Source organism: Hoplias malabaricus, chromosome 11, assembly GCF_029633855.1.
Source record: "Hoplias malabaricus isolate fHopMal1 chromosome 11, fHopMal1.hap1, whole genome shotgun sequence".
NCBI lineage: Eukaryota > Metazoa > Chordata > Actinopteri > Characiformes > Erythrinidae > Hoplias > Hoplias malabaricus.
The window spans coordinates 1,206,765-1,234,149 of record NC_089810.1 but is presented as its reverse complement, the minus strand read 5'-3'; positions in this window follow the sequence as shown (position 1 = coordinate 1,234,149).

Genomic DNA, 27,385 nt, shown 5'->3' with positions numbered 1-27,385 from the left:
CTTTCTGAATGTATTGTGCGTGCTGCGCGATCTGTCTGAGGTTTTTTTTTGTGAGCTTTGCGATCTCTGAGTATCTTGTGCATGCTGCGCGCTCTCTCTGATTTTTTTTTGTGAGCTTTGCGATCTCTCTGTGGGTTTTGTGCATGCTGCGCGATCTGTCTGAGGTTTTTCTTGCGAGCTTTGCGATCTCTCTGAGGTTTTTTGTGAGCTTTGCGATCTCTCTGAGGCTTTTCTTATGAGCTTTGCGATCTCTCTGTGTGTTTTGTGCATGCTGCGCGATCTGTCTGAGATTTTTCTTGCGAGCTTTGCGATCTCTCTGAGGTTTTTCTTGCGAGCTTTGCGATCTCTCTGAGGTTTTTTTGTGAGCTTTGCGATTTCTCTGAGTGTTTTGTGCGGGCTGCTCGCTCTCTCTGAGGTTTTTTTGTGAGCTTTGCGATCTCTCTGAGGCTTTTCTTGTGAGCTTTGCGATCTCTCTGTGTGTTTTGTGCGTGCTGCGCGATCTGTCTGAGGTTTTTTTTTGTGAGCTTTGCGATCTCTGAGTATCTTGTGCGTGCTGCGCGCTCTCTCTGAGTTTTTTTTGTGAGCTTTGCGATCTCTCTGTGGGTTTTGTGCATGCTGCGCAATCTCTCTGAGGTTTTTCTTGCGAGCTTTGCGATCTCTCTGAGGTTTTTTTGTGAGCTTTGCGATCTCTCTGAGGCTTTTCTTGTGAGCTTTGCGATCTCTCTGTGTGTTTTGTGCATGCTGCGCGATCTGTTTGAGGTTTTTCTTTCGAGCTTTGCGATCTCTCTGAGGTTTTTCTTGCGAGCTTTGCGATCTCTCTGAGGTTTTTTTGTGAGCTTTGTGATCTCTCTGAGTGTTTTGTGCGGGCTGCGGGCTCTCTCTGAGGTTTTTTTTATGAGCTTTGCAATCTCTCTGAGTGTTTTTTGCGTGCTGCTCGATCTCTCTGAGGCTTTTCTTGCGAGCTTTGTGATCTCTCTGAGTGTTTTGTGGGTGCTGCGCGATCTGTCTGAGGCGTTTCTTGTGAGCTTTGCGATCTCTCTGAGGTTTTTTTGCGAGCTTTGCGATCTCTCTGTGTGTTTTGTGCAAACTGTGCGCTCTCTCTGAGGTTTTTTTTGCTTTGCGATCTCTCTGAGTATCTTGTGCGTGCTGTGCGATCTGTCTGAGGTTTTTTTTGCGAGCTTTGCGGTCTCTCTGAGTATTTTGTGCAAACTGCGCTCTCTCTCTGTGTGTTTTGTGCGTGCTGCGCGCTCTCGCTGAGGGTTTTGTGCGTGCTGCACCCTCTTGCTGAGTGTTTTGTACGTCCTGCGGGCTCTCGCTGAGGTTTTTCTTTGCACTGTAAAATGTGATAAGTTGATCTTACTTAAAGGAATTTAGGAATCCGGTTGCCTTGAAATAGTTAAGTAAATATAACTATTATTTTGAAGTTATGTTAACTTAATGTCTATCATTTAAGTGTACTTAAAACGCAACTGTATTTACTTAATTGATATGAGTTGTTCTGACATTAAGTAGTACATAGATGTAAGTTGCCATTTTTAAGTACTGCCAACTTATGTTACCCAAGTTAACATAATTCCACAAGAGTCCTGTTTACTTAATAGAATTTAGGAAACCGATTGCCTTAGAAAAATAAAGTAAGCACAACAAAGAATTATTATTCAGTAGTACTTCTGGTTTATTTTAATCAAATTCCATTACATCACAGAGCACATCAGCCTATCTAAATACATAAAGTTACCCAAAAATAAAATTAATTCCACATTTAAGTCAATTAAAAATATTTTTTAAAAGAAAACCTCCAGTAATCTTTATTCTTGAATGACTCAAATGGCACAGTCTGTGTAATAAACAAAAATGTACAATAATGTTTAATGCACTTAACCAAGCTAAAGTTTTGCACAATAAATTTAAGTGCTTTGACACATTATGAACAACACAAGAACATTTTGCAAGTGCAAACCATATAAATGAGAGCCTAACATCAATAAGAGGGTAAAGCTGGGTCCATCGAAACTTAGAAATCCCTTAAATTATTTTGGGCTCAGATTGCCTACTCCCAGGTTTAGCAAGTCAAATGTGTTCTCCAGTCTTTTGGGATAGTCCAAATGAAGGTTTTATAGTAGTTCAAATGTCAGGCAAATAGCTTGAGCATGGTTTTCAATGTTCTCCATAACGTTACCTTCCAGTATGATATTAATGCTAGATGGCTCAAAGTGTATGGCATTTGGACCTGGTTGCTGGCTGTCTTCAGGTATAACAGTCAATAACCCATCAGGAACCTGAATGAAATCTGTGATGGTATCTGAATCCTGCAGACAAAAGGTAAATATAATGAAAAAATATATTATTGCAAAACCTTCATGTCTTCACTAAGTAAATTTTAATTATACAATTTGATGTAATACTTACAAAACAGACCTTGAAGTACTCACTGCCTAATCTCCAAGATAAACCTGGAAGACAACGAAGGACAGCAGTCCACATTGCTGTAATATCCTGGATCTACAAGTTAAGAAAAAACAAACCAAAATATCTAAAAATAAACATGAGACAAATGTGTGATAAATTATAAGTTAAAACACATAGGTGTCTGTGTTCTATAATATATGTTACCATCCCATTAAAACAGGATTCATCTGCTAAAAAAAATATTATTGGGTGTTTGTGCTGTTTTGTTTAACTTGTCTGTCTTTGGGCTCCATGGTTTTAGAAAGAACCATTAAAAATGAAAGAAACATTACACAGCACAAAAATAACTGATTTGTCTTTAATAGTTTTCGGGAAATAGTGCAGCTCCATGGCAAATAAATGTTGGTTCTCATGTTTGGAATTAGTTGATGATGACAAGTCTACAGGAAAACTAACCAACCTTAAAGGAACACTAGCTAAGATCAGTGGAGCATCACAATGATTTTTAAGCTGTAATTAAGCTAAAAAATTAAGGTAAAAAATATTATCTAGTGTTCCATTAAGGAGGTGACTGGATCACTCTTATAAAAGTAACATTCCAAATTGTAATAAAAAGATTCCTTACCTTAATTTCAACTTGGGCAACAATGTCTGCAAGTGTACTGCCAATAATTCCTTTCCTGGATTTAAAGATCTCAAGGAATCGTGGGGTGTGACTGTCCAAGGCCTCAAAAAAGTCTTGTTCAAGATCTTTACTTGCCACCCTTGTGAACTCAGCAAAAACCTTTAGGAAAAACACAGCACACATAGAGCCATAATTCGATTTGTACCACATTAACAGATTACACAAATTAAAATACATTTACTCTTGTAGAAGTAATATGTTCATGTTAATATGATTGTATGTTTTATTTTACATAAATTACATATTTGTTACCATACCTGCTGCTTTCTGAAAAGGGCTGGCCAGCGCTCCAACATGCGTTTCACTGGTGGCTGTAACCACCATGTTTCTGTATCTGTAATGTCTAAGCAGTTGCCCTTTCTTTCATACACAAATTTGCAAAATTTACATGCCCACTGCATCTGATTTAGTTGTGTTCAAGCTGCAAAAAAGAAGAACCTTTTTTAAAAATGGATTCAAACATTGTAGATATAGTGCTCACACAAGGTAAAGTGTGTTTCATAAAATGTCAGCCCTGTGCTTACAAAAAAAAGGCTAACCCGTGTCTTCTATATTATTTATAAAACGTGCTCTGTTAACGTCGACTTGGTATGTGTTGTAAATAATTGTTTTATCCATGTTATACGGAGCGCTGTTGGAGTATTTTTCCGGTGAACACATTCACACAAGACTTGAAGTTATGTAAGACACTTCAGACAAAAGGTTAACCCCAACAAAGTTATGCCTTAACCAGCTTTGCATTTGCCGTTACAAATATGGAGCTTTGCCTGGGTCACGGTTTTTTAAAAAAAAAGTAACCTCTGCCGCTTTTGACTCACCATTGAGTTATGCTATGGCTTCAACAGAAATTTTGTGAGTGCTGCGCGCTCTCTCTGAGTGTTTTGTGCGTGCTGCGCGCTCTCTCTGTGTGTTTTGTGCAAACTGCGCGCTCTCGCTGAATGTTTTGTGCGCGCTGCGCGCTCTCTCAGGTTTTTTTTTTTTTTTTTTTTTTTTTTTTTGCGAGCTTTGCGCATCCCTCTGAGTGTTTTGTGCAAACTGCGCGCTCTCTATGAGTGTTTTGTGCGAACTGCGCGCTCTCTCTGAGTTTTTTTTGCGAGCTTTGCGCTCTCTCTGTGTGTTTTGTGCAAACTGCGCGCTCTCGCTGAGGGTTTTGTGCGTGCTGCGCGCTTTCGCTGAGTGTTTTGTGCAATCTGCGCGCTCTCTCTGAGTGTTTTGTGCATGCTGCCCGCTCTCTCTGAGTGATTTGTGCGAGCTTGTACTTTCCACTTCGGACGTCAGTCGCATGCTGAGCAGAGTGAATGCATGGAAGGTAGCTGGCCCTGATGGTGTACCTGGCCGGGTGCTAAGAGCTTGTGATGTGGAACTTGCGGGTGTCTTCACTCACATCTTTAATGTTTCGCTTGCCCAGGTAGCTGTACCATCTATCTTTAAGTCAGCCATCGTTGTGCTTGTGCCTCACTCACCCCAATAATTTCCAAGTGCTTTAAAAGACTAGTTCTTTCTCACTTGAAATCCTGCCTGCCTGCTACGCTGGACCCACACCAGTTTGCTTATCGTAGCAACAGATCCACCGAGGACGCTATCTCAACAGCACTACACACTGCACTAACCCACCTCGCTTGGAGGCATAAGGAAGCATAAAGTAATCTAAATCTCCCTGGTAGGCGGCTGCGTTGACCTTGGACCTCAGAAAATACAGTGGACCCACACCATCAGATGACATGGGACCCCAAACTGCCACTGACTGTGGAAACTTTGCAGGGTACCTCGAGCAACGTGGATTCTGTGCCTCTCCTCTCTTCCTCCAGATTCTGGGACCTTGATTTCCATAGGAAATGGTCCTTGGTCTCCCAGGACCAAGATGGCATCGCGATCACACTGCGAGGCTCAGCGTCTTACCGGTTTTAGTGATGTTATACTTCTGTACTTAGCTATCTCCAGTTTTCTTGCGCAAATAACTCTTGCGAACTACAGTTACGACAGACAGACACTTTTGGAAATTAACATTCACCGCACAAACACCGGATTCAGCATCGGTTTGACTTTAACCAGCTTCAAAACAACACCCCTCCCCCATCTTGGACTGTCCGATTATCTTTCTTTGTTCCTGCTTCCCAAATACACTGCAGTCATGCATAGGATTAAGCCTTCAACCAGAACTGTAAAGATCTGGATGGATGGGGCTGACTCCTTCCTTCAGCAACAGTTCCAGCACACCGACTGGAGTGAGTATGCTGCCCGAGCCACCACAGTCTCACACATCCACTTGGACACCTACACTAACTCTGTCCTGAAACAAATCAACAAGCGCTCAGGGTACAAGAGTCCTCTGTACCGCCCACTGGGGTTGCTGGCAATATGAAGAGACTAATAGCTATAGCCAAGCACTGCTACAAACGCCGGATTGAGGAGCACTTTACCTCCTCTGACCCTCGGCGTACGTGGCAGGGAATACACGCCCTGACTGATTATAAACCAACTAGCTTTGTTCCATCTACCAACAGTGCTTCAGTCCCTGATGAGCTGAACAACTTCTACGCTCGTTTCGACCAGATGATATTGATATCTTCAATAAATCTTCCACCGACGACAACCCACTTGTACTTTCCACTTCGGATGTCAGTCGCATGCTGAGCAGAGTGAATGCACGGAAGGCAGCTGGCCCTGATGGTGTACCTGGCCGTGTGCTAAGAGCTTGTGCTGTGGAACTTGCGGGTGTCTTCGCTCACATCTTTAATGTTTCGCTTGCCCAGGCAGCTGTACCATCTATCTTTAAGTCAGCCATCATTGTGCCTGTGCCTAGGCATTCTACTGCTTCAGACTTTAATGACTTTCGACCTGTAGCACTCACCCCAATAATTTCCAAGTGCTTTAAAAGACTAGTTCTTTCTCACTTGAAATCCTGCCTGCCTGCTACGCTGGACCCACACCAGTTTGCTTATCGTAGCAACAGATCCACCGAGGACGCTATCTCAACAGCACTACACACGGCACTAACCCAACTGGACTGTCAAAACTCATAGGTGAGTATGCTGTTCATCGATTTTAGTTCTGCATTCAACACAGTGATTCCGTCTATGCTGATATCCAAACTCAACCATCTGGGTATCAGCACATCACTCTGCCACTGGATTTTAGACTTCCTGTCTAACAGACCCCAATCTGTTAGATTAGGCAACCTTCATTCATCAACCATCACCTTGAACACTGGCGTTCCACAAGGTTGTGTTCTTAGCCCGATTCTGTACTCTCTCTTCACCCATGACTGTGTACCTGCCTATGGTTCAAACACCATAGTCAAATTCGCAGATGACACCATGGTGATAGGCTTGATTACAGACAATAATGAAACGCCCTACCGGGATGAAGTACAGCATCTGTCCTTGTGGTGCCAAAACAATAACCTAGTACTACGCTGGATTATAACTTACTTCTGAACGTCATCGTTCCATTATCTTGGGCATGATTTTAATGTGTGAGCAATCTTTTTGTGCTGACTATATGCAGGTGTATTGTTTAACATTCGGATTCTGACTGGTGTTCGCTCAGAAGCTTTTACATTTTTCGCTTCCACCTTAAGTAATGCAGCAGTAACGTTAGGTAACTTGAAAATTTGAAAGTAAGGCGTTCGGACAAGAGTTTCAGAAGGGCAGGCTGGCTCACTGTGGTTACGTGTTTGTCGGTTTACTGGCATTATAAATATATCAAAGATAGTTGGAAACTTTGTGAAAGGACGTTTGTGTTGCCTTATCAAAGTAGCCAACACTTTAAAATGTTAATGTCTATGGATGTTGGGCATGTTAAAAGTATTAAAAACATTACAAAACACTTCAACGAATGATAAATATATACGCCATCCCAATCCCAATATATTTGCCTGTAATGGAATGTAATGGAATATATTGGAATCGAGACGTTCCGGGAGCCACCTGGTGGATTGATGCAGAATTGCGGGTAAAAGGCCCAAACTTTGAGGATTTTTAGCTCCCACCACGTGTGCCCAGGACCCGACCCCGGGCTCTGCAAAAAAAATCGTCTAGGGTGCGCCGCGCGCTAGGCCGATAAGGTCCACCAAGCAGCGTATCATATATGTGGATTGGGATGGTGTGGTACTACGAAGAGGTAAGCAACTGCTATTTTCTCGACTAAATGGCCTTTCGGACCTAAGACCCCACCACCACCTGTTAGGTCTAAATGGAATTGTGGACACATACTCCCATTTGTGGCCAGATGGTAGTATGTCAGTGTAGTTTTTATTTATTTTTTATTAAGTTAATGCAACATATGATTGGTCATTTGAAAATGGTACTCAGGCAGCTAGTACTTAACCTTTTCCATGTTACATATTTCAGATTATTCCAATTTTGGACATTTCAATTCCAACATTACTGATTATACACAGAGACTTGTACAAAAAAGAAGGCATGGGTTTGAAAACGTTCAACGTACACATGTATCATTGTCACAAGCATTTTAAAATGTGCACTGTGTACACATTTGAATTTGATATGTATTTTTGAAATTGTGATGGAGAAAATAAGGACAAGTATTAAGAATTGAAATCTAACAGAGCATTTGGAATCAGAAAGTAGTTTATTTAACCTTAAGGTGGTCAACATACAATAGCAGAGAGTACTATGTGAATGTGGACAAAGGAGATGTTTTCACAGAGATATTTATATAGGTAGTTTATACGTCATAACCATAAGATAATCACTCGATGTTTCTGCAAGCTTAGTTTCCTTAGAGACATCTCAGTTTGATATACAAGATGTGGTTTGTTCTAATAAAGCATTGACCTCGAGCTGACCTGACATACACTTAGTTTTTGAGCTCTGTTGACGATTAGAAATGAATATACTGACAAACAAGCAGACAAGTTCTTTCAACAGAGACATATAAAAATTACCATTACAGAAATATCTGAGTTTGGATATCCCTATCTTACTAAGAAAAGTCGACAAGAAATGTTGTAGAGCAAATCAAAAGCTGTTCAGCAACATATAGCAAGTTTTGGTCCCTTGTGTACAACCAAAAATACAACCGCAAAGTTGCTTCAGAATATAGTGCACCTTGTCTGCCCACTGCAACGGGCTTATCCGCGCTATATTTTACCAGCCGTAACTACGAAACCTCATGTAATTCTACACACTTAGAGCAGGCCAAGCCATTTAAAATGAAAATAACCTGTTTCCAAATTGAATTATACAAGAACAAGTATAAAAACAACAATAAAGTAATTTTCACTATTAGAATTAACTCACACATCCATTCCCCTCATTTTCCTTCAGAAAAGGGTACTTAAATATCAGAGCTTTACACACTTGCACATACTCATTTGTACACTCTAAAAAGTGTATTTGGGCAGTAGTTCCTATTATAGACTTATTTACATTAACCTCAATTAATTATTTTGCCTTAGTTCCTACAACTTACTTTCATGAGTTCAATTAACTTAAAAGTCACACATTTTATCTCAAAATAACTTTTTACTTTGAGACTACGTGAAACAATTAAGTTTAAAGCAGCTTTACGTCTGACGTCATTACGTAAGCTTTGCGCGAGGCAGATCTCTGGTACCGACAACAGGTGCGCCCCGCTTTTTCTTCCGAACATCGACGGTCGACGTGACTCGGATAAAACAGTAAGTATGCTACCCACCATAACCAAACATTTAATAAACCTTAAAAAAAAAAAACAGACTGCACTGTAAAAAATCTAACTTCAAATTTAGTTGATTATACATTGAAATAGTGAGTTGGGAATAGAACTCAATTGTGTGATAGTTCATCTAACACGAAATGTATTGTTCTGATCAACCTGTAGGCACAACATAAAAAATGTGTTGAGAAGATTTGTTTGGAAAAGTTGCTGATTAAGATAAACCTGCGCATGCTCTGTTCTAGTCATGCGCATGCTCAGTGGGAGGTTCGGGAATACGCGCGAAGGACGGTTGATTCCTCTTTGTTGTGGCTCGAAGTTTGGAGAAATTCAAGATTGAGGTAAATAACTAGTGATAGTTCACAAAGCATTTTAAAGTTACGTTTCTAGTTTTAACACTATCTTAAAGCCGTGAATATGTGAGGGAAATTGCCGTGGCATTGTTATATTAGCTAACTTTGCCAACTCGACTGAGCCATGGAAAGTTTGAATATGAGCCGTTTGTTTCATTTAATCAAATGCCCAACGTAACAGACTCAAGCAGGCTGTAACAAGCCTGAGCGCTTTCTTTATGTTCTATTTTGAAAATGTTATGTATCTTGTTGGCTGGCTTTTTTCCATTCCACCTTAAATACCGGAATAGGTAACGCTATATTGAGCCTCCTCGGTGTTTGTTGAGCTGTTTAAGGTAGAACGGAAAATTCAGGATGCTGACTACAACAACGCTCCTTTAGTCTGATATCATTTATATGAAAGCAGCAGGGTGTTATTACAAGATTAAGCCGTCAAAGATACAAAAATATCCGTATTGTCTGAATCAGACCTACTATTTGTTTTTTGTTTTGCTTTTGAGAAGTTCGTAGGTGTCTAACAGCACTAGCACTATACCTAACATCGTCTGTTTCTCAAAACATTTAGCTAAATGTAATATATGTGTGTGTGTGTGTAAATAAATTACAAAAACATTAAATAACGTTACATAGAGTTTGTGGTTCTGTAATTGCATTTACAAACTATAATTGTGTACAATGACAATACTAACACTAATATTGTTTTCATTTTCAAGGAAAAAAGGGATACATTAGATGAAGTGCAAAATCTGCTCTTTCACAAGCCAAGACACAGACGTTGGGTTGAAGCACCACAGAGTACGCCATGGATTTCATGGTACACGCTGGCCCTGTTTTCACTCCAATTGTGTGTGTTCCTTGATATGTCGTTTTTCAAAATGTCACAGTAAATTATCTACATGTCACCAAAGTTCTACCTTCAAATGTGATCTTTGTGATTATAAAGATGTTTGCGATATAGCCCTGCAGGGCTGAGTGAGGATTCCTTGGAAGAAGAGAGAAAGGCAATGAGGGCTGAGATAGATAAAAAGGGTCCAAACATTTTCTTTACGGTGGAAGGAGGTTGTTGAGCAGGAACCTCTGGTTGGTCTGGTTCGAGAATGATGGCCAGCACTGTTCTTGGAGAGTCAGGTGAGTAGTGTTTGTTTGCTGTACTTGTGACTCTGGCCCATTTCAGCATATTTTTCTTTTTATAGTTTTTGTAGGATTGTTTCACACTGCAAAACCTAGTGTGAACCAATCTAGTTTACTTGTCTAAAATGATACTTAACTTTTTTTCCCCAGAACAGTTCCAAAACTGTTATAATGCGAAGTCATCAGCTGTTTGGATTATTTACTTATTTTTTTAGTTATTTACTTATTAACCAAGAAGCGTACAGCATTGTCCAACCACAGTAATGTTATTTAAAGGCAACAAGTTTTATCGCGCACAACATTTGTCACGAAAGCGTCCCAAAAGAGCAATTTTCCTGTGGGCTATTTTTTTGGCCTTGGGATGACGGGATGGTTTTTGTCTGGATCCCTGCATAACTGTTATCAACTGAATCAGTGTTTGTCTAGAAATGTTCAGGCTCTGTACGTAATGACTGATAATCTGTATTCTCTATTGTTTACTCCTCTCTCTCTCTAGATATGCAGTGAGTTTCGTAGAATAACTGCCATCAACCTGAAGAGTCAGTTTCATGATGCACTGGACACATGTGCCAAAACTCCTTAAACTGTACAGGAGTAGAAGGGCAGCCTTTGGAGGAGATGGGATGCATCTGTAGTATGTTTAATGCACAAGTTTTTGTGAAAAACTAAGTTTGTGAGGTTTTCACAATAAAATTTTAAAATATTCCATTTGTGCAATGTAGATTTATTATTTTAACCAAGTTGAATTTCTGAGTAGCGTAAAGGTATTTGACTCCTATTTGCAAAACTAAAATAACATGCTAAAAAACACTTTTAAAATTATTTAAATGTAAGCTGTATTTTAAGTACACTGTAAAAAGAAAACAGTTGATCCAACTTAATTGAATTGCTTCAATTGGTAACAAGTAATTCAATTAAGTTTATCCAACTTAATTGTTTAAGTTTAACCTTAAAAAAATAAATTGAAAAAACTTAATTGAATTACTTGTTACCAATTGAAGCAATTTTCTTTTTACACTGTATAGTGTGAGTGATAATGTAATGCTCAGTGTCACTTCGTCAGCAGTCATGGGGGTCCAGGTGTATGGAATGGCGTTGGTCTCTTATAGAACAGCGTTGGGCTCTAAACGTGTGAACACATGCTCGTTAACACGTTATTAAAAATTTGCGTGTTGACACGTAAAATTTTGTCGTGATAACGTGACCAAAATTGACACGTTTACACGCTTCTTAAGGTTTTCGCCAATGGGAGGCCTCAAATCCGGGCGTACTTACATATTCATGATAGGATTTACATCACACCCTGTAGCTGACACGAAACATAAATCCTTTGTGAACGTAGTCCCTACGTTTCATCTGAATTATTCATAACATAGTGAGCTAAGCACTGACCTGTGGCTACGTTGAGCCCTACATGAGCAGTGTGAAGACAGCAATACTAGTAAGCTGTTTATGTTTCACAATAAAAAAAAACTGTTGTTTAGTACCTTAAAATTTGTAAACATGCATATTATTATATAACTTCATTCATAACATGCTCTAAAGCTTTTCATAATTTTATAAGAAACAAACATCACTATTCACTCACACTGTGTGTGACACATACTGAGGCGTAATTCATTCACATTGATAAATTATGTGCATTCTTTTAATAGCATACTGCTAAACAATACAGTGTCAATACAAACCCATAGTGAAATTAACTTTCCAGATCCTCCTCTTTCTGTAAACATGTATACTATGTGTAAAGATACATTAATTTACTCATGTGTTATTTAATTATGTGTATGTACTTATATATGTTAAGAGAGGATAAATCTCCTTCAAAATTAAATTGAACAAAAAAATCTGAATTAAAAAAGGGCTTTTTTCAGCAGTAAATTCAGTGGTGGTTGAAGTGAGGGGTATATATATATATGTGTGTGTGCGCTTTTAAACGTATTTATGTTTATATAAATATTATGTTTGTATAATGTTTATACAAAATCTCATAAACATTGTTCAGAACATTAAACACTGGAATTGTTTCCGTTATTTGGTAAGTTAAGGCTTTATGTTGTTTCAGCAATAACGCCATACACCAGTAGGTGGCAGTAAAGCATCATGATTCACGAAATACACAAACTTAACGTGTTAACACGAAATTATACGCTGCGTGTTAACACGGAGAATCCAACACGTTTAGAGCATAATTTAAAACAAATGAAAGAAAAAAAAACAGGAATTCAAGTTTATAAAATGTATTGGACTAAAAACAATAAGCTCGTAGCCTACTTAGTGTATACTCAAATACCTACATGCAACATTGAGCCATGCTTTGGTACTGCGTTCTTATAATGTTTTTTGTGAATTGACTACACTCGGCTCAGAGTCACAGTCAGAAAACAGCGTTGGCCCACAGCAGGCTCAGTGTCACTTTTCTGAGTGTTCTTCGTCAGTAGTCATGGGGGTCCAGGTGTATGGAATGTCGTTGGTCTCTAAACGTGTTGGATTTGACCATGTTTTTTTTTTTATGAGATTTTGTATAAACATTATACATATATAAATACGTTTTAAAGCACGCACACACACACATATATATATATATATATATATATATAAACCCCTCACTTCAACCACCACTGAACTGCTGAAAAAACCCTTTTTTAATTTAGAATTTTTTGTTCAATTTCATTTTGAAGGAGATTTATCCTCTCTTAATTTATATATAGAAGTAGATACACATAATTAAATAAAACATAAGTAATTTAATGTATCTTTTAACATATACATGTTTACAGAAAGAGGAGGATCTGGAAAGTTAATTTCACCATGGGTTTGTATTGACACTGTATTGTTTAGCAGTATGCTATTAAAAGAATGCACATAATTTATCAATGTCAAATCTCAGTATGTGTCACACACATAGTGTGAGAGAATAGTGATGTTTGTTTGATATACAATTATGAAAAGCTTTAGAGCATGTTATGAATGAAGTTATATAATAATATGCATGTTTACAAATTTTAAGGTACTAAACACCAGAGGTTTTTTATTGTGAAAAATTAACTTCCAGTTGCTATGGGGATCAGCTTACTAATATTGCTGTCTTCACACTGCTCACGTAGGGCTCAACGTAGCCATAGGTCAGTGCTTCGCTCACTATGTTATGAATAATTCAGATGAAACGTAGGGACTATGTTCACAAAGGATTTATGTTTCGTGTCAGCTACAGTGTGTGATGTAAATCCTATCATGAATATGTAAGGATTAGTTAAATGCTGTTTTAACTACAGTAACTGAAAAATATCACTGGTGAACAAGACAAAATACATATTCAATTATAACTGATATCACAACAAAAATATAGAATTAGAAACCGTACATAAAAACCCAACCAAAGTGTAGTGTAGCGAAACTGGTGGACTCTCTCTTTGTCTGTGTGTGGATGGATATAATCTCGGTGTGGGGACTAAAACTTGTTTACAGACTCACATTTTTAGTTATACAAATACACGCATTTTTGTGTGTGTACGATTGTTTACATGTGTAAGGAAGAGACGTTATAAAAAAATAACTAAATACTCTATAAAGGACTTAAATCCAGGATAATAAGTCTGAATTAATGAAGACATGGCCCCTGTGCATAACTCGTGCGGGAGCTGGCAACGCCAGCCATGGAGCTTTCCCATTGAAGCCAGTTTGCTACGGTCTCTTTTAAATATCATTTGATTAGAATACAACATTTTACATGTGCTTAATGAATATATTTTTTGTTAAATATTGGTTTTAATCATAACATAAATGTGTCGCTTTGTCAGTTACCAAAGTTACATCAGCCAGTAATGTTAAGCTACAACCCGGTCTCACACCTACTCGTGATATAGTAGTCTGCAATTCGTGACATATCGCATATTTTCAGCATGAATTGCAGTCTCCTATATATGTGACTATACCACGAGTAGGTGTGAGACCGGGTTGTAAGCTATCACTACCTCAGGATGTAAAGGTCTTCCATGTGTCTTAGCAAATTGCAAATAATTTAAATAAATGTTTTACAGTTACTGAAAGACATCTACGAAGAAATGTACTGCTTAAATTTTAATTGTTATTTTATTTTATTTTATTTTTTTTACAGAATATTTGTATGTTAGCATCTGCTAATGTTAGCTAGCATCCAGTTAAAAGTTCTCCTGTTCCACCTTAAACAGAGTGACAGTTATTTTCTGATGAAACAAGAACAAAAAGTAACTGCTTCAGCATTTAAAAAAGAACAGAAAACTCCAGTATTGTGCTTGTAAATAGGGATTAACATTTAGTGCTAGTTTTGCTATGCTGTGTGTGTTTTGAAAATAACATTGTGTTTGGTATTTAATATGCAGACTTTTAACTTTGGGAATTGTGTCAGTATAACAATTAATTTATGTTTTGTATTCTTTATTCCAGATTGCAAACATATGTTCCTGCACTTTTTTAGACTTCTGTTTTTTTTTTAAACTTCCTGCTATATATATTGTGTTGAAAAAAAAGCGTATTTGACAATACAAGAAATTGTATAAAACTATCTAGACAGTATAATAATTACATTAAGCAAGACCATACATATTTTTGCACAAATCACTAATATAAGCCTTTTAAAATTCTAGTCAACTGAATGGAGAAAAAACACATAGGGAAGAAATATGAGCATCTGCAATATCTTCAGACCATTCAGCTATTTATTATAATGTTTGTAACAGCTATTTAATACTAAAATTTAATTCAAATCAAATCAAATTGTATTTATATAGCGCTTTTCACAACAAAAAGTCGTCACAAAGCAGCTTTACAGAGATCCGGGTCCAAGCCTCCTATGAGCAAGCCAGGGGCAACAGTGGCAAGGGAAAACTCCCTCAGCACATGAGGAAGAAACCTTGGAAAGAACCAAGACTCATACGGGGAACCCATCCTCCTCGGGTCCACACCGGAGACACAACAGAGAACAGAACAGAAGTAAAAGTGAAATGATGACAGATGAAGGGGTTATAGTAATGTAAATGTAGTATATTAGTGATGTATGAGTCTGAGGAAGGAGAAGGTGATCAGGGATTCTGTGTGAATTAAAAGTAGGTGCAGAGTTAATCTGAGGTAAAACAGCATGGCCAAGCATGATAGTGTAGATGAGACAAGGCCAGGATCTTGTACAGGATACACAGGGGCTGGATCAGGGCAACACCTGGAGAGCAGCAGGACATCTCAAAGCATGAGAGAGAGACAGGAGAAAGAAAACCAGACAAAGGGAACAAAAAAATACAGAGATTAGTAGGGTCATGGTAAAGAACAGGCAAATTTGTCCTGCGAAAAAAGCTTCCACGGGTCAGGCAAGAGAACCCAGTGACAGACAGCGTGTTGGCGGTTACTAGAAAGCTAACTAAAAAAGCTGTAGCTATGGTAGTATGACAGGGTTAATACAGAACAGTGATAATTAACCTGATGCTGTGTATGGGGAAAAAAGCTTGTTCCATTTAGGGGTGGGGTGGGCGTGGCTAGGTCCCAGAGGAGGTTTCAGAGCACCTGTAAGTCCAAAATCGATGACGAAAGGAGATTCACGGTGAACGTAGTCTTCTAAGACCCACCCACCCTTGAAACTTCTGTCAAAACTCAAGCAAACCACGAAGCAGACTCTGGAGAGATTCCAGAAGCAAAAGACCTTATCAGCAAAATCCAAAAAACAATAATGAAAGCAAAGACTGGCAAAATTCAAATGAAATAATGTCAAATAACTGCAAAGAGTATCTTATAAAAATAAACTTAGCACAAAAAGTAAGGAAATTTGTGTTTGGTAGATTATTTTTTTTTGTTGTAACAATGCTTCTTGGCAGTTTATCTCATACCGTTGGAAAGCCTGTTAATTTCCCCTTTAAACGGTGCCACATTTGTAAGGAACATGCATTTGTGGGATGAGCAGTAGAGCTGAGAATGTGGGTTGCGCCTCTTTAAAAGGTAAATGTGGCATCATTTAACAGGCTTTCCAACTGTATAAGATTTATTGCCCAGAAGCATTGTTACAACCAGGAAATAATCTACCAAACACAAATAACACAATTTTAAGAAATTTGTTTATTGTTTTTTGTAGAAATTTTTAAACAGAATTATATTTCTTAAAAAGTTTAGCTTTTTCAAAGTTTCTGTAAATACAAGGGTGTGTTTAGTGTTGAGTGATATTTTTTTTAGAACTGGTCTAAACTACCTCCATGATAAAGTTTTTATAGCAAAGTTGTATAATTAGTGTTCATTGTAAGTTGAACCAGAAAATTTGCACTGAAATATTTTTAATATGTTTACTGTATCATCTTTCAATAAGAATATAATTAATTAATATAATGTGTGTGTGTGTGTATTTATTTATTTTTTTTCCACATAAGATATCAACACAGAGGTGTCTTACACGAGGGGAAAAAAATTGTTGAACTGATGGAAGATGAATGCTGATGCAGCACCACAGACACTTGTGATAATGGGCATTGCAGCAGTGGTAATGGGCAGTCTTTGAATTTACCACAGCCTTCATGAAGCATTTTAGACAGCTGAAATTCGGTGTGGCTTTTTTGAATTTGTTCTGAAAAACGTGAGTTGGTGTTGTGGGCTGTGTGACAAGAAGTTTGTGCAGTCAACTAATACGTTGTGATTAGCAGCTATCGGATTCTGGAGTTTTCAAGCCCCAAAGAGCAGAGGAGCGCGCGCCATGTCAGGTTGGTAACAGTCATTTTGTTTGAAGTTTGTGTTTTTTTCTTTAGCCATCTCAAGTGAACAAAGTCATCAAAACTTTTTATTGCATTAGGCTTACTTTTCTAATGTTTGCTGCAGCTAGCCAACGTGTCATTATGATGAATAGCAAGTGTTCTACTTAGCTTTTAACCCACATTATGTAATGTCTGAGCTAATAGCCAGGTTGTTAAATTTTGAAATTTGAATAATTACTTACAGTCTACTTGAGGTTGAGAAGTAAAATGTTTCTATCATTGTTTCTCAATATGACAACTTTAGAATGTGATCATATACTTTGATATATGAATCACGCTATATTATAGGGTAAGTGTACTTTTAAGGCCACCAAAATCAGGTTTTCAGGTATGTTTAATAGATATTCTTCTGATTTCTATTTGATATCTGTGGGGAAAAGGCAAGGTCATTTGAAAATGTATGCATTTGTTTATGTACATGTTTAGAATATTAAATGGTGATATTTTATGAAATATGTCAGAAGTGTGGTATGGACCTTATTGACAAAATAAAAATGTTGTTGATTAAGGAGGCCTTGACTTACATAGGGGTGTGATTATTTTCGTAACTGGGATTTTCTCTCAATAGAGTTAATGGTGTTGAATATAGATTCTTATAAACTAGGTGCACTGGGATAGACACTTGACTCCCACAATACACACTCCAGCCACTGGGGGGGGGTCTTACTTTTCTTGAGATCTTGAAGTGGAGCCTTTAAAGGGGAGGACCTCTGGTTTTGGAGGCCAGATACCGGAGCGTCGTTTTGGATATATATAAGATGGTGGAAGTTTTGGCGCTGATTTTTCTCTAGCACTCTGGAAACTGTTGCACCTCCAGATTACTACCTACCCTTTTGAATAATCTCTACATGCTTGGGCTGGTCGACCATGGAGTCAGCGCTTGGGTTCTTCGAGGATCTTTAGGTAAGAAGAGTGAACCCTCCCAAGTTCTCATTTCATCACAATAGATTTCAACACCTTATTTTCGTGATCTAATTGTTGGCTGTGTGATTGTAACTTGATAGTTTTGTGCTCTGTTGAGGTTAGCTGTTTGCTAAGGTGGGTATTGGATTGCAGAGTTGCTTGATTGTATACAGTCTAGACCTTTGGTAATTGGGTATGTTTGGTTGAGTTCTCAGGAAATCTGATTTGGTGGTGTTGATTTGACTCAAAAATACCTGTTGGAAATTGTGGCCTACTTGGGGCTTCTTGAGTTGTATGTGTTCTTTCAGAAGTCCTATGAGAGGACTTGAGGTAAGGTGGCCAAAATTGTCAAGTACTTTTAGTTTTGTAGTCATACTTTGGTGGTACTTAGGGATTTTAGGCCAATAGGGGAATATAGGTTACCTCTTGGTGTTTGAATTTTAGTAGCCTTAGAGTTAGGGGTCTCTGGTCTGTCCTCATTTCGGCTGGGGGGCTTTTGGTATTTTTTTAATTTTTTCCCAAAAATGTCTCAGTTTGATCCGGAAAGTTTTATCCAAGCCCATCTGCAGACAACGGACTGGATAAAATTAAAGAAGCCTCAGTTGCTCCAGCTTGCTGAATATTATGAGATTGAGGTAGATTCAGAGTTGAATAAAATTAAGATAGTAGATCCTTGCTCAGTCCCTAGGTTTGAGTGACTCCATCATTGAGGCAAGATTGGCTAGGGAACAAGCAGAGAAGGGTAGGCGAGAGAAGGAGAAGGATAGTTTGCGGGAGCTGGAGTTAGCTAAGATTGAGTTGGAGAAGGTTAAACTCTCGCAGATGGAGAGTCAACAACAGCGCAGACATGAGACTCGGTTTGATGTATCCAAATGTCTACATCTAATGCCAAAATTTCAGGAAGATGAGGTAGATGTGTTTTTTGATGCCTTTGAGAATATAGCCACGGAATTAGCTTGGCTGGAGAATTGTTGGACCGTTTTGGTTCAGAGTGTCCTGTAGGGGAAAGCTCGGGAGGCTTATGCAGCTTTGAATTCTGCACACTCCATGGAGTATGACACGGTGAAAACGGCAGTGAAGAATGCCTATGAAGTTGTGCCAGAAACTTACAGGCACAAATTCCGTTCTCTTAGACGTAAGCTAGCGGAAACCTATTTGGATGTAGCTAGGCAGCAGGAGGCAGTGTTTGAACGAAAGCATGTGAAGTTTATACTTTTGCAGATTTAAAACAGCTTGTTCTTATGGAACAGTTTAAAAATAGTCTACCTGTTCTTTAGGAAGTGTACATTCAGGAGCATGGGGCGACTGAAGTTAAAAAGGCTGCTATGATGGCAGATACTTACGAATTTACCCATAAGGAGTCGAGAGTGAAAGAGAGATCAGTGGTTGGAGAAAGGCTAATACAGAGGTTAAATCAGCAGAGACTAAAAGTCATAGGGAAGGGCCATCTGGCTCTAAACCTCATAGTCAACTTCAAAAACCTGTAAATTCTACTCCCTCGGGAGAAATAATCTGCCATTATTGTAGAAAACCTGGCCATATAAAATCAGGTTGTCCAGTTCTGCAGAAGTGCAGACGTGGGTCTTATACTGACTCTTCAAAATCTGTGGCATTGGTAGTTGGTTCAGAGAGGACTATTAGTTGTGTGGATCCTGAGTCTGAAATAACCCCCTCTCTGTATGATGGGTTTGTCTCCTGCTGTACAGTGTCCATTGGTTCTGGGGAGCCAGAAACCAAAATTAAAATTTTCAGGGACACTGGTGCAGTTCAGTCCTTGTTGTTACAAGGGGTTCGTGATTAGCCAGTTTCAATGACTCTTCAGTGTTGCTTCAGGGTGTGGGAAGTTTGTTTGGTGCCATGCCATTGCATAAAGTGTACCTAACCTCTAACTTGGTAAATGGCTATGTTAATGTAGCAGTAGTGCCATCATTACCAGTCCCTGGAGTTTCTATGCTATTGGGGAATGATCTTGCTGGGGTTCAAGTTTCGGTAACCCCTTTAATTAGTCACATGCCATGTGAGGTACCAGAAACAGAGGCTTTGGCCAGGGAGTATCCTGAGGTGTTTTCAACCTGTGTCGTTACCCGTGCCCAGTCTCGCCCCAAGGGGGTGGTTCCACAGAGAGGGCTGGAGGAGGCAGCATTTGAGCTTGGAGATACCTTCTTTGGAAAACTAGGTTAATCAGATGCAGCTCAGTTTAATAGGGAAACCTTAATCAAGGAGCTCAAGGAGGACCCTGAGTTGGCCTCATTGTGTAAGGGGGCTGGTACACGGGAGGAGACAGAGGAGTCGGCAGAGGTCTTCTATATGCATCAGGGAGTGCTTATGCGGAAGTGGAGGCCTCCTTATCATCCTGCTGTTGAAGATTGGAGTGTTGTGGAGCAGATTGTGTTGCTGAAGAGTTTTAGGTTGAAAGTGTTGCGCTTGGCACATGAAGCACCCATGGCAGGGCATGTGGGTATTCGTAAAGCCCAAGAGAGAGTCTTGCGTTATTTTTATTGGCCGAAGATGCATCGAGATGTAATCTCCTACTGTCGGACATGTCATGCTTGTCAGCTAGCCGGTAAGCCAAATCAGAAAGTGCCTTGTGCACCATTGTGTACTCTCCATTTTTGCGAGTGACGATAGATTGTGTTGGACCTTTGCACAAGACAAAAAAGGGTTATAAGTATCTGTTCACAATATTGGATGTGTGTAATAGATTTCCGGAGGCTGTACCCTCGAGAAACATTAAGGCAAGAACTATAATTGAGTGTTTGTTTCAGTTCTTTTCTCGGTGTGGGCTGCCTCGTGAGATTCAATCAGATTGTGGTTCAAACTTTACATCTGGTGTTTTCCAGGAAGTAATGTGTGAGCTAGATATTAAGCAAATTTGTATTCATTAAAGGAGCAGGAACACTCTTGTCTGTGATGTTTCTCTTTTCTCTGAGACCTCCTGTAACAAAATGCACATATGCCATTTGTTCAAAACTGTGATCTTCAAAATAAAATTTGGGCATTTAAACCATCTAACAGTGATTATGGAAAAGCGAAGAACCACTATGTTAGTACACAATAGGTTTCTGAACAGGGGCTCAAGCACTCATGAATAATAATTTACAAATAAACAAATAAGTGCTCATTTATTCTGGTTCATCCTGAGTAAACAGACCTCGGTGTGCATTTACCTCAGATCAGTATCTGGTAATGAGGGACAAACAGGTTTGTACTCACAGTAAAATCTTTAATGCTTTGTTTTAGACAGAACATTACCTCAATATCTGCATTGATTGTGGAAGTTTGCAGGTATTTCATCGTTTTAAAACAGTAAAGTACAAAGAGAATTTGTGTGTGTAAAGTTGTTCACTCTTTAATGTTAAAATCTTTCCTGTCTCTCCGCTGCTGAGCTGCAAGTAGGTGTACGCATGTGTAGTCCAAAATGCCTTGGGCACTGAGTTGTCACTCAAAAACTCATTAGCCAATGGGAAGGTACCCCTGAGAAAACCCGCCCACACGAGAGCTTTTTGCCAAAACTGCTTGCAAAACTCAAGGATCCAGTGTACAAAACTCAGAGAGCTCGTGCACAGAACTCGTGCTGCTTGTGCACAAAACTCAGAGAGCACACGCAGAACTCAGAACTCACACACTAAAGCCATGGAGCGTTTCATATTTGGCACAAATCTGATTCCATAATCCTTGGAATCCTGAAGGTTCCAAAAAGCTGTGCAAGCCTATTCTATACTTCACTCAGCACATGGAGCATTTACAAAAGAGGCGTGAGCCTAATCTTTATTTTTTTTAGCACATCTGTAACATTCCAAAATGCTGCGAGAGCCAATTCTTAATTCTCGTAGCAACCGGAGCGTTAAAAAGGGTGGCGTGAGCCTACTGTTTATTTTTAGCGCATCCTGAAGATTCCAAAAAGCTGCAAAACCTGTTCTTAATTCTTGTAGAAACCGGAGCGTTCCAAATGATGACGTGAGCATGCTGTTTATTTTTAGCATGTGCTGAAGGTTCCAAAAAGCTGCACGAGACTATTCTCAATTCTCGTAGCAACCGGAGCGATCCAAGTGGTGACGCAAGCTTGTTTATTTTTAGCGAATCCTGTATGGAACCTGATTGGTGCCAAAAAGAATCGCACAAAAAAAAATTAACATCAAACGTAAAACTTAAAGGTTACCCTCTACTCATGTGTTTACCTAGCTTGACTGGAAATAGGAATCCCATCTTGATATATACAGTTATACATTTTATGGACTAGAAGAGGTCTCCATATCTCAGCTTTGGGATATGGTAGAGCGAAAATAACCACACCACTGTCTTTGTCAGGACTTCCCTGACACACGGTGTGGGTTTGGAGAAGATCTGAGGAGGTCACAGTTTTCACCCCAAAAAAAAAATAATAAAGGGTACCCCTTTGTGTTTTTTTTTTTATACTAAATTTTTGACCGTCTCAGACTTCTACCTCTACCTCTACCTTGCTAGATGTTTGTTTTTTTTTTTTAGCGCATCCGGAATCTTTCAAAATGTTGCGCAAGCCTATTCTTAATTCTCAAAGCATCCGCAGCATTCCAAATGGTGACGCAAACTTGTTGATTATTTTTAGTGAATCCTGTATGGAATCTGATTTGTGCCAAAAAGAATGCACAAAAAAAATTCATCTCAAATGTAAAACTTATAACTTGCAAACAAAAAATCCAGCTCTGACATTTGTGCTCCATGACTTTGTGCGTGAGCGCTGAGTTCAGCGCATGCTCTCTGAGTTTTGTGCGCCAGCTGCACGAGTTCTGTGCGTGCTCTTTGAGTTTTGTACGCCTTGTTCCTGAGTAACTGTAAACTGCTTATGCATGCAAATTCATTAACTACAGAACTTCAAATGTAAAAGATTATGAGGTTATAGTACAAACGATTATGCTACAACTGATGCTAAAGATCTCATCTAAATAACTTAAATTAACCTCCTATTTGCTTTTCTCCCTGCCCACCATTTTTCACTGCCCTACTCATTTTTTTTTACTACAGTCCATCTTTACATAATTACATAAAGAAAATGAATTAGTTCATGTTCATAGTTAATTTTGAAAAAAATGTACTAACTTCACAGCTCCAAAAATAAACTACTTCACGTGCTTTTGTTTATTTTTTTCTCTCAGTAAATAAGCTTCTATAGCTTTCATATAACCTTCTGCAACCCATTAATCACCAGCCAAAACTCACTGCTACTCACTAACAAAAAATGAGTGTATGTGAAATTATATATTCAAAATATTACTTTACACCAAAAAACCAGCACTGAGATTGAGAATGTATTTTAACCCACGTAGCTACTACTTTATGTCTTCTTAATGTGTTTAAGCAGTTTTATTTCTTATTTTATTTCTTATACTGAGGGAAGCGGTTCTGTGACATAAAAAATGCTCACATCGTCTTGTAAAATTCGCCATCAAACCACATAATTACTCAAATTAAAATACTCATGTATGAGCGATTGTCATGTCATTTAAATGTTTTCTATGTCAGAGGGGAAAAAAGAGCTAGCTAGAGTTAAACAGGTTAGCTAAAGTTTGTCATTTGGAAAAAAAACAAACAAACAAAAAAAAAAAACGGTTCAATATTACGTATGTACCATATAGCAGTTGATAGAATAACGTACATAACATTAACGATGTTGACTACATTTGGGCGATACCAAAATACATATGTATCCAAAAATAGAAGGTTAAATTGACATATTTATGGGATGAAGCTGTTCCCTGAGGCTGGTGAGAGCTGCTCGCGTGCCGCGGTCACTGAAAAGAGTGCGTAGCTTCATCGTCTTCTTCTTCTGTGTTTTTACATCAGTTCTCTTCTGCCACCTTCCGGTTTCTCACTCAGAGTTCATTCATTTTAGAGCTGTCGTTCCAGTCCAGTCGTCTTCACTTAAACTTAAATAACAATCTCCTCCCTTCAGCATGACACTGAATGTTTCCATATGTGTTTAATAAAATGCTCTGATCAGTGTAGTGTGCTAACTGCAATCCCAGTAAACATTTAGCCGTTGATTCAATGTTGAAATAATGTACTTGACTGTGGTCTAATCAACGTTTTTTTAAGGTTGAAAATGAAAATGAAACACTGACGTTGAAAAGACGACTAACTAAGTCACATTAAAGACGTCCTTTTAAAGCCGTTATTTCAATGTGGAAATCACGTACATAAATGTCATCCAATAAACTCTGGATTAAAGTTGAAAAGACATCCAAACATCAACTTTATTTGTATAGCCCCTTTTACAACTGACGTTGTCACAAAGCAGCTTCACAGTTTCAGAACAGAACATTTAAAACAAAGCCCAATGCGAGCAAGCGGAAGGCGACACTGCCAAGGAAAAACTCCCTCAAGGCTGGAGGAAGAAACCTTGGGAGGAACCAAGACTCACAAAGGAGACCCATCCTCCTCTGATCAAACTATAGATTGAATTTTAAATGATCACCAATGAATTGTCATTATGCTACATAATAATAATAATAATGATAATAATCATAATAGTGACATCAATCTTGGGGCATAATAATAGTGCATCAGATTTGGAAGAATCAGTCAATGTTGCTAATCTGAGTCCATTTCTACTTCAGTGTAGTTGATCATGGTGAGTGGTCAGAGGCTGGCAGCAGTAGATGGAGGTGAGCAGCTGGTCTGGTCTGGTCTGGGCCGCAGGAGAATCCAGCAAACAATCTTCCATCAGTGGGCCACCATTTTCTCAGAAAACAGTAAAGGGAAGCGGTTAGTTTAGTTGAGTGCAGCAGAGAAAAAGAGCATGTGACGGATCTGACTGTAACAGACTGGGAGGAGGGAAACCAGAAGGAGCTCAGGCAAGGACGTCTTTCAGCTCCAAAAAAGAGAAATTGTGAGAACATCATCCGCGTTTACCCTGATTCCCCATGTCCATGAGTTCCTGAAATGACAACCTTAAACTAGACAGAGGTTAGTTGCCAAAGGCTAAACTGAACAAGTGTGTTTTGAGCCTAGACTTAAACATAGTGACTGTGTCTGCGTCCCGGACACTAGCTGGAAGATTGTTCCAGAGCCGAGGGGCTTTGTAGGAGAAAGAGTTTACTCAAGTTTCTGCTGGAGCATTCTGATAAAAGTGCATTGCAATAATCTAATCTTGATGTAATAAAAGCGTGAACAAATTTTTCTGCATCTGGGTGGGATAAGGAATTTCTTAACTTAGCGAGGTTCCGAAGATGTAGGAAAGCTGTTTTTGTAATTTTACCTATATGCTGATCATGATGATAGATCTGAATCAATTATGGCACCCAGATTTTTAGCTGATGAGCTAGGGAGAACAGGGAAGTCAAAATTATGTATTAAGTCTGATACCTTATTTATAACAGGTTTTGGACCTAGAAGGAGAACCTCGGTTTTGTCGCTGTTTAGCAGAAGGAAATTGTATGACATCCAATGCTTCACTTCTTTAACACAGTCCTCCATTTTCTTTAGTGTAGGTTTGTCATCTGGTTTGGCTGATATGTATAACTGTGTGTCATCTGTGTAACTGTGGAAGGTAATGCCATGCCTGCTAATAACTCTGCCCAGTGGCAGCATTTATAATATGAATAGTAAAGGTCCTAGAATGGAGCCTTGGGAAATTCCAGATCTCATTTTTTTCTTACAAAGAAGAAACATTATTTACTTTTACAAACTGGTAGCGATCCTTGAGATAAGACTTAAACCATGATAGGGCCGTTCCTGTTATTCCAACCATGTTTTTTAATCTTTCTAGCAGAATAGTATGATCACTTGTATCAAAAGCTGCACTGAGGTCGAGTAGAACTAGCATGGATACGCAGCCTCGATCAGAGGTGAGAAGAAGGTTGTTTGCTATCTTAACTAAAGCCGTTTCGGTGCTATGGTGTGGCCTAAAACCAGATTGAAATTTTTTATATATGTTATTCTTATGCAAGTATGAGGGAAGTTGTTGGACCACAACTTTTTCTAAGATCTTAAATATGAAGAGAAGGTCTGTAATTGGATAGTACACTAGGATCAAGATTCGGTTTCTTGATCAGGGGTTTAATAACTGCTAGTTTAAATGCTTTGTGTACGTGATCACATACAGTATAAGGGACGAATTTATGATTGTTAAAAGGGGATTGATTATGACTGGTAATACTTCTTTAAATAGTTTTGTTGGTATTGCATCAAGTGTGCAGGTCATACAAACAGGTCAATCCAATTCTAGCTGTGGTAGTGGGTCAAAGTCCTCTAGTCGTCCTTCTCTGTTTTGTTCTATATCATCCACACCAGATGACAGACAGGCTGGATTTAGTATATTGTTTGTCTAATATGTTCAATCTTATTGTTAAAAAAGTCCATAAAAGCATTGCTGGTGTGAACAGCTGGGATCTGTGTATCAGTAGCTGCCCGATTGTTTGTAAGTTTAGAGATTACATTAAAGAGTGCTCTAGGATTGTCTTTATTATTTTCAATCAGTGAGGCCAGATGTGCTGAACGTGCATTGACGAGCGCCCTTCTAAATTCGATAAGGCTGTTTTTCCAGGCACAGTGAAATACTTCCAGTTTAGTCGACCGCCATTTCCGCTCTAATTTCCTTACGGTTTGTTTTAAGGTGAGTGTTTCTTCATTATACCAGGGAGTGAGTTTTTTCTGTCGTAGCTTTTTACGCTTAAGTGGTGCTACACTATCTAAAGTTGATCAAAGTGTGTTATCTAAGTAGTCCATTAGTCTGTCCAGCTCCAGTGGGTCCGCTGGACTACTGACTGAGGTCAATAAGTCAGTGATGTTTTCAGTAAATTTAGGGGAAGTAGATGGGGTTAGTGAGCGCTTTATATAGTAATGTGGGCATGTACATTTTTTTTATATCTAAACTATTCATACGAAATTATGTAGTGGTCTGAGACTGTGGAAGACTGCGGGAGAATATTTAAGTTTTTTATGTTCGTGCCCAGGGTCAAAACCAAGTCTAGTGTGTGATTACAATAATGAGTAGGACCTGATACATTTTGTGTGAAACCAACAGTATCTATGATTTATGTGAATGTTCTTTTTTAGGGGATCATCACTTTTCTCAAAATGAATGTTAAAGTCTCCTACAATTATTAACGTATCACAGGACACTGCTAAATTAGCAGCTAGTTCACCAAATTCTTTTATAAATTCTGAATATGGCCCTGGTGGTCTATAAATGTTTAATAAGGAGATTGTGTTCTTATTTGTGGCGGGGTTAATTATGTTAATGTACATAATTTCAAAGGAAGTAAAGTTGTAACCATGTTTTTGGTTAATAATTAAATTATTTTTGTAAATTATACATAATCCACCCCCTTTGCCCGTCAGTCTGGGGCTGTGTACATATTTATAGCCTGTAGGAGTGGCTTGATTTAGTGCTAAATATTCATCATTTCAGACTGACAGACAGTCTTGATACTGTAACAAATGTTTATATTCCTTAGAGCAAGCTTTGTACATACACCCTTACTATGGGCAAACAAATGGCCATT